The sequence below is a fragment of the Lolium perenne genome, chromosome 3 (assembly GCF_019359855.2).
Source record: "Lolium perenne isolate Kyuss_39 chromosome 3, Kyuss_2.0, whole genome shotgun sequence".
In the NCBI taxonomy this organism is placed as follows: Eukaryota; Viridiplantae; Streptophyta; class Magnoliopsida; order Poales; family Poaceae; genus Lolium; species Lolium perenne.
Window position 1 is genome coordinate 213464920 of NC_067246.2, and position 8017 is coordinate 213472936.

Sequence of the window (8017 nt, forward strand, 5' to 3'; positions counted from 1 at the left end):
TCACCATGGTTCACCACCATTTAGCAAAATAAGAAAGGTAGGGTTCAAGATTTACATATTAGGGCTATATGCCCACCTATGTCTTTTTCTTTATTTTGGGTTTCTCAAAATAGATCCAATTGGTTTTGAGAAGGTTAGGGTTTAGGGTTTTGAAATTGTGTTCACAGTAATAAACAGACAATCATGGCAAAACACAGGTATTAGGTATGAGCACTATGCATAGCACTTTATGTAAGAAAAGTTTTTGTTGGTTCTCATTTTTGGAAAAAGGAAATTCATTTTCTCTTGGTTTTGAAATTTGGGATGTTACAAACCCTTCCCCCTTAAACAAATCTCGTCCCGAGATTTTAAGAAAAGTTAGGTTCCTAAGAGAGATTGGGCGATATGATTTAACAGGAAAACATACTTGGCATGGCATGAGGTGCTTCTGGTGCTTATGTGGCAGTCATGTTGTAAAGGCGACCGTTGTTGTTGTTGTTGTTCTGGTTCCTTCTTGCAGCAAAGCGGCGCTGGTTCTGAGCGGGTGCAGCGGTGTTGGCGGCAATCTTGGCTATTCTCTTGGGGCACTCATTGGAGTAATGCCCAACCACTCCACACTCATAACAAGTGATGGTGGCCTTGTCCTTGGTGGCGACGGGGATGGCGTTGCTTCCAGTCGTAGGGCCAGTGTTGTTGTTGTTGGTTGTTGTTGTTGTTCCCGTTGTTGTTGTTGCTGTTGGGGTTGGTGGTGTTGTTGTGATTGTTGTTGTTGTTGCCTCCGGGCTTCGGGGGTCCTCCTTGGTTATTGGTGTAGTTTGGGCGGTAAGTCTGGGCAGTGGGCTTGTTGTATCTTGGAGCAAATCCTCCTGATGAGTTGTTGCGGTACTTCTGGGTATTGCTGGACCCATGCTGGTTCATCATCCGACGTTTGCGGTTCTCGTTGGCTTGGTGCAGCTTCCCTTCCATCTGGATGGCGGAGTCCACCAGGGCTTCTAGGTCAGCAAAGGGAATATTGACCAGTACGGTCTGCATCTCGTCATGTAATCCGTTCAGAAATCTTTCCTTCCGCTTCTCATTGGTGTCGGTTTCGTCCGGGGCGTACCTTGACAGAGCAAGAAACATGTCGCGATATTCTACCACGGACATCCTTCCTTGCTTGAGTTGGCTGAACTCGTCTCTCATCTTCTTAATCAGTCCTTGGGGCACATGGTACTTGCTAAACTTCAACTTGAAGTCTTCCCAGGTCATCATCTATCCCGCATTCATTGCGCGGGCGCTTGTCCACCAGGCTCGTGAAGGTCCTGACAGGTAGTGGGTGGCGAACAGTACTTTCTCTGTGGCTTCAACTCTTGCAACTTCGAGGTTGTTCTCCATTGTCTGGAGCCAGTCATCTGCGTCGAGGGGCTCTTCGGTCTTGCTGAAAATAGGTGGGTTGGTGTTTTGAAAGTTCTTCAGTTTAGACCCAGGGTGGTCGTGGTTTCCATGGCCGTTGTTGTTCTGAGCGATCTGCTGCAGTGCAGCGATGTTGGCTTGGCGTTCAGCTCTCTCGGCTTCTCGGTCGGCCATCATCATCTCTAGCATTTGCATCATGGCGTCTTGGGTGGCGCTGCAGGTTGGTGGGGCCATCTGACATCGAGGTAGATGATAAGATAAGAGGGAAATTTCTATGTTTTGTTTGATTTAAAGTTCAAAAAGTTCAAAACTTGAAAACTTGAGTAGTATTGAGGGGGTAAAAACCAGCAACACTTTTTCATTCATACCAAACATCACACATTACAATTCTAACACACCGTTGGTTTGAAGAACCATTCATTCGCTCTACGATACAAGGGGATCCTGATACAACTCACACCTACTTAAGTGCTGGGGTGATACTACTCTTCAGGGTGGATTCTTCGTTGCTACGAGTAATGTGCTTGGCGAGAGGCGAGGGCGTTGTCCAACTCCTTGCGGGTCTTGTAGAGCATGAAGTCGAGGTGTGCTACATAGTGGTTCATCTCCGTGTGCGGGGGCATGGTCATCGGTGTTCCCATGGGGTCATGTCTTGGGTAGTAGATGAAGCAAGTGTTCTTGATCTTGTTCTCATTTTGTCCACACAGACGGGCAATTGCTTCTTGCATAGCTCTGACTAGTCCTTCCTTCCAAGTGTTTCTCGTTACAGAAAACCATATGGTTTCCCATATCGGGGCTCCAAGCTTTCTTCGTAGATCTGCCGAAACTTCCCACCGAGGTGGTCCTCCCAACTGATTATTGAGGGGTGTTCCGAAGAACTCGGGATACGGGCGTCCTAGATATTCGACTAGTTGCTTCAAATCTTTCTCGAATATCAGGTCTCCTCCGTGACCAAGCTGATAGAACTCCCATTTGTACTCCATCTATGAACAATGAGGAGGAGTTAATTAGAGAAGTGCCCAAGTGTGCCAAGTTTTTATGTAGTAAGAAAGGTAGAGTATGAATGTTGTTTTTGAAAAGATCTCAAGGATAAGAGTGAGAATAAGTTTTTCATAAATATTCACTTCATTTGTTTTGAAACTAAGTTTTTCAGACGTCCATTCTAACTAGGGTCTCCTAAGGTCAAACAATGGCTCTGATGCCAACTTGTCAACACCTGGATTTTTAAGTCCAGATGCCTGTTATGCCATACATCGCAATCCCAGGAATATTGTTGTTGCGAGACATAACAGTTGAATATCATAAGTCATCATTCATTACATACCATAGTCGTCTTACAAATAGAGATCACCTGATCCAATATTACACAAATAGTTGATCTATTGATCAACGAACAAACACAAGTTCATAGCGGAAGCGTAAATATAAATGGACTCTCTAGTCCACAGGCCAACGTCTGACGTCAGAAGATTCCCTAGTTGTCGTAGACATCTTGGTTGCCGTCATCTTGATAGTTCTGCTCCTCTTCATAGTCTGGCCATTGGAATAGCCAGGGACACAGCCGTGAGTACTTTAAAGTACTCGCAAACTAATACTAATGTAAGTACTATCAATTCTAGTAAGGGGGTGCTAAGCTCTAGTTTAATTTGCATAAAGCCAATTTTAGTTCACAAGTATGTGAGAAAAGACTTATTCATGTGCTAACTAACTCAAGTGGGAACATTAGTGTCATTCCCACAACTCTGTTGTGATTCAAAAACAAGTCACCAGTCACCATTCACTTCACCAACATTTTCAAGAATCTGATACCGAAAACTGTATGGCCTTTCCAACCGTCCGTAACCGTGGACACGGCTATTCGAATAGGTTTACACTCTGCAGAGGTTGCACACTTGTGCCACAACATTTGATTTCATCCGTCGGGATTACCCCGAATCATCGTAACACAGTACGCGGATCATCAACCATAACCTTTCACTTACAAACCCTAGTATAGGCACATCTCCCCATGAGCTTGGCCTCCCAGTGAAGACCAACAGTCAACCTGGGAACTGCACAGGGCTTGGCCGTACAATTCAACTCAATTCACATCATTTCTCAACAACGGAGGCAGCCTCGGCATAACCCCTATGATGTTTGTTCAGAGGGAACTCGTACTAAGATGTATAAATTTCTAGTTAAGCCCTACCCATAATCAGGTATTGTGGGGGTACTAAAAAATTGGAAAGATATCGCATCCAAACCAATATCAGTTTTAATCAAAAATCACCATCTTCTCCAAGTCATATTCACCGTCAAAAATCATTCAATGGAATGACTCATCATTCCAAGGTTTCAAATTCCCTTCACTTCACAAGTTCCCATCTAGAGTAGTCAAGTTTTAGTATTTAGCACTAGCACTAATCATGAGGGGTGCTATCTTGTTTGGCTAGCTTGAGGCTAACTTTGCTACTCTAGTAACATTCTTAACTTAGACCAAAGTTAGCTATAAAAGTAACTCTTTAATAAAACAAGTAAAACTTGTAAGGTAAAAACTTGGGATAGGTTTGTGCTAAGTAAGGTATATCTAATGGTGCCTTGCCCCAAAGGGCTTTGCACTTTGCAAGAATATTAGCTTGCAACCATAGAACTTGCAATGGTGCTAGCTTGCCTTGGTTGTTGAGGTGGTCAAAGTTCTCTTCTTCTTCTGGGTAGAATCCTTCCTCTTCCTGGTATTCTCCGGTACTAGCGTCTATACACGAATACGAGGATACAATCACCAAACAATACTTAAGTAGCCTTAATTAGCCTTAATGTCTCACTCCAAATTATCTAGCATCATCACTTAGCATTGCTACTTAAAATTATTCTAGGGTTTTCTTACTTAGTGTTAGAGAAATAATTTCTTCTCATTATATATGTAAATGATAGTTTCCATTTCGTTCTTGAGGAAATAATTTCCTCTCATTGAATCTCTTTAAGATTTAACTTCCTCAAATAATCATACATGAAATCATGTTGACCTAAGTCAACCATTCATCATCATCATTTGGGAAAATGATTTAAATGAGGTAGAATACCTCATACTATTTAACAATGCTAATTATGATTTAATATCACCAAGTATTTCATGTGAGAGTAATTTGACCAGGGTCTAAACCTCATGTGAAAGTACTTGGGACAAGATTTAAATGAAGTAAAACACTTCATATGATTTGCATAATAGTTTTGGACAATATCAACTAACTAAAATAGCCATATAATCCTTTATTTAATTTGGGCCATGATCACTCAAAGTAACCCTACCATATTTTTACATAAACAATTAGTGTAAGTGAAAAGTGAGCTATGAGAGTTGAAATCAACTGAATATCATTTTTGGTTGATTTTTAATATTTATTTGAATGTGCAAAAGTCCCTGACTTGTTCTTTTTGTCACATTATTTCTACAAAGAAATTCAAAGTGAGACCAGTGTAGTTGGATCAAGCATTTCCTAAGCTTTCCAACAATACAAAGTTCATCAAATTTGGTTGGGTAGATTTGAAACTATTTGAAATTTAGCACAGGACCAGTATTTGAAAATTACTGAATCCAATTAATTCGAAATTTGGACTAATGGGCTAGGCGGGAAAACAGATGGGCCGAATTGGTTTAAAAAGGCAAAGGGGCCAGCCCAACTAACGCTGCTGCCAACTGACAGTGGGTCCCAGGCGTCAGTGACTCGAATTCACCGAAACGGTACCTTTTACCCCGAGCCATGCGATTAGAAGCTGATCGAGCGGTGGAGCTTCGTCGTCGTCGTCGACGAGAGGGAGGCTCTGGCACGGCGGAGGTAGGGGGTCGGCGGCGAGCTGGGGCTCCGGCGAGGGTCGACGATGAGGCAGGGCGACGTTGTCGACGATGAGGAAGCCAATGGTGGTCGCGGCAGCGTCGGGGGTAGACGAATTCGACGACTTCTTCTGCTCCTGCTCCGGCGGACTCCGGCGATCAATTGGCGCTCTACGGTTGAAATTGGGAGGTGGCTGAGCTCGAGCAGGCTTAAGGAGATGAGAGGAGGCGAGGGGAGTGAGGATTGGAGGCGGGGGGGGGGGGGGGGTGTTCTCCTTTTATAGGGGCGTGAGGTGCTGCGAGGATCTGCGGCGAGCTCGACCAGGTTGCGGCGATTCCGGCGATGGAGAGGGGTAGGCTAGGGCGGCTCTGGGTAGGCGGCGTCCAGGCGGTGCTAGGGAGCTTGATGGCGAGGTGGGGGACGGCCTGGCGAGCGCTGGCGATGGTGAGGTCTGGCGGCACGGGTGCGAAGGAAATGGCAACGATGTCGACGGCGGCAGGGCTTGCGCGAGCCACGGAGCATGTCTGGCGGGTTGCAGGAGCGGCGGCGAAGCTCGACGTGCAGGAGTGGGGTCTGGGGGAGGCGCAGAGTGTTGGGGCGGCGCGTGGCCAGTGCACGTCCATGGGCGACGCCCTCGGCATGCACTGGTCACCCTAGGCGCGCTCATTCCGGCGCTGGTCGGCCTCCTCCTCTACCAAAGCTGGCGTAGGCTGGTGCAGTAGGGCTAGGTGGCGCTCAGAGACATGGTGGACAGGGCTGAGGATGTGAGGAGAGGAGGGGAGCATGTGCTCATGCATGGTGGCCGGCATGGCATGGCTATGCCATGCTCAGCCTCCTCCCTCTAGGGTTGCTGTGCAGGGTTAGAGTGGAGAGGGGTGAGGGGATAGGGTAGAGGTGAGTGGTGGCTTAGGGTTGGCGAGAACACTATGCAAAATAGTGATTTTGATTTGTCCCATATTTGCCCAATTCAATTTCTTAAAAAATTTGGTTGAGCTCAAATGGTTTCAAAAATGGAGAGTGGTTGGTTTGGTTGAGTTGTAAATGACCAGAGACAAACATGTGTGGTGGTGGAATTTTGAAAATCAAATAAATGCAAATTTGCACAAAGTGAGATTGTTGCACATGTTAAAAAGTCTCAACTTTGCATGAGCATAGTTTTTGACCCAAGATGAATTTGACATGGTGGTCTTTACCAAAGTTGTTCACCTTGATGTGCTCTTGGATGAGGTGCAAAGAATTGGGAAAGTTTAGTTTGAAAAACTTGAGATAGAGGGGCTCAAATTAGTGACCAGAATGTAAATGGCAGATTTGACCATTATCATATGTGGTCACAATTTGAGTTTGAATTTGATTTGATTTGTGTTTATTTGATTCCAAAAGTTGTAATAAGTGTTTAGTAACATAATACAACCAATGGTGAAGGCCAAAATGGTCTAGGTCAAAGATTTGGAAAAATGGCATAAACCATATGTGAGGGTTTTGTGATTTTCTCACTTTTATTCTTTTCTTTTTCTTTGCTTCACTTAAGCATGTGTGAGGTTTATTTGGTGCTAGATTGAGTTGGGTAAAGGGTTCAAACCATTTTGGGGCAATGTAGGTGCCTAGGTCAAAATTTGATATTTTGGCTAAGTGCCACATATGCCTCTATGCATATGCTTTATTTGATTTTTGTTTCTTTTTGGTTTCACCAAGATTGGAGTGGTAAGCCTCCAATTAGGTTTTTTGAGGTATTTCAAAACCATCTACCAAGGTAGACAAAGCAAAGTTTAGCATTTGCAAAAAGTAGCCCTAGGCTTGCATATGCCTTTTTCTTATTTAAGATCATTTCTTTTTATTTTGATTTTCAAAGGTTGATGACAAGAGGGATGAGGTTTAGGGTTTAGTGGGGTTCACCATGGTTCACCACCATTTAGCAAAATAAGAAAGGTAGGGTTCAAGATTTACATATTAGGGCTATATGCCCACCTATGTCTTTTTCTTTATTTTGGGTTTCTCAAAATAGATCCAATTGGTTTTGAGAAGGTTAGGGTTTAGGGTTTTGAAAATGTGTTCACAGTAATAAACAGACAATCATGGCAAAACACAGGTATTAGGTAGGAGCACTATGCATAGCACTTTATGTAAGAAAAGTTTTTGTTGGTTCTCATTTTTGGAAAAAAGGAAATTCATTTTCTCTTGGTTTTGAAATTTGGGATGTTACAAACCCTTCCCCCTTAAACAAATCTCGTCCCGAGATTTTAAGAAAAGTTAGGTTCCTAAGAGAGATTGGGCGATATGATTTAACAGGAAAACATACTTGGCATGGCCTGAAGTGCTTCTGGTGCTTCTGTGGCAGTCATGTTGTAAAGGCGGCCGTTGTTGTTGTTGTTGTTCTGGTTCCTTCTTGTAGGCACAACACAAAGGTGTTACCATATTCCTCGTAGGCACAACACAAAGGCATTCCTACTTCTCCACTAAGCAACGCCGGTCTAGGTGGCTAGACTTCACACAAGGTTAGGGCAAACTCCACAAAGGACGGAGGCTCCCAACAACATCTTGAACTAGTCACAACAAGATCTAGGGTGAGATGATCTTCCATCAACAAGGACCCCCACAAAGGAGATATATGGTTTCCAAATCCACTAAGGATGAGTAGGGGAATCACGAAACTACTTGGGTAGATAGGTAGATCTAGCCCTCCTTCGATTCCCCAAGCTTTGGGGGATTTGGTTGGCTAGGGAGGGAGATCCACTCAATTTGAGCTCAAGAACAATGAAGGAGAAAGAAAGTCTTCGTGCTGGTCACATCTCATTTGAGGAAGAAGAAGGCTCCTCTATTTATAGCTCTTACGCTTGGAG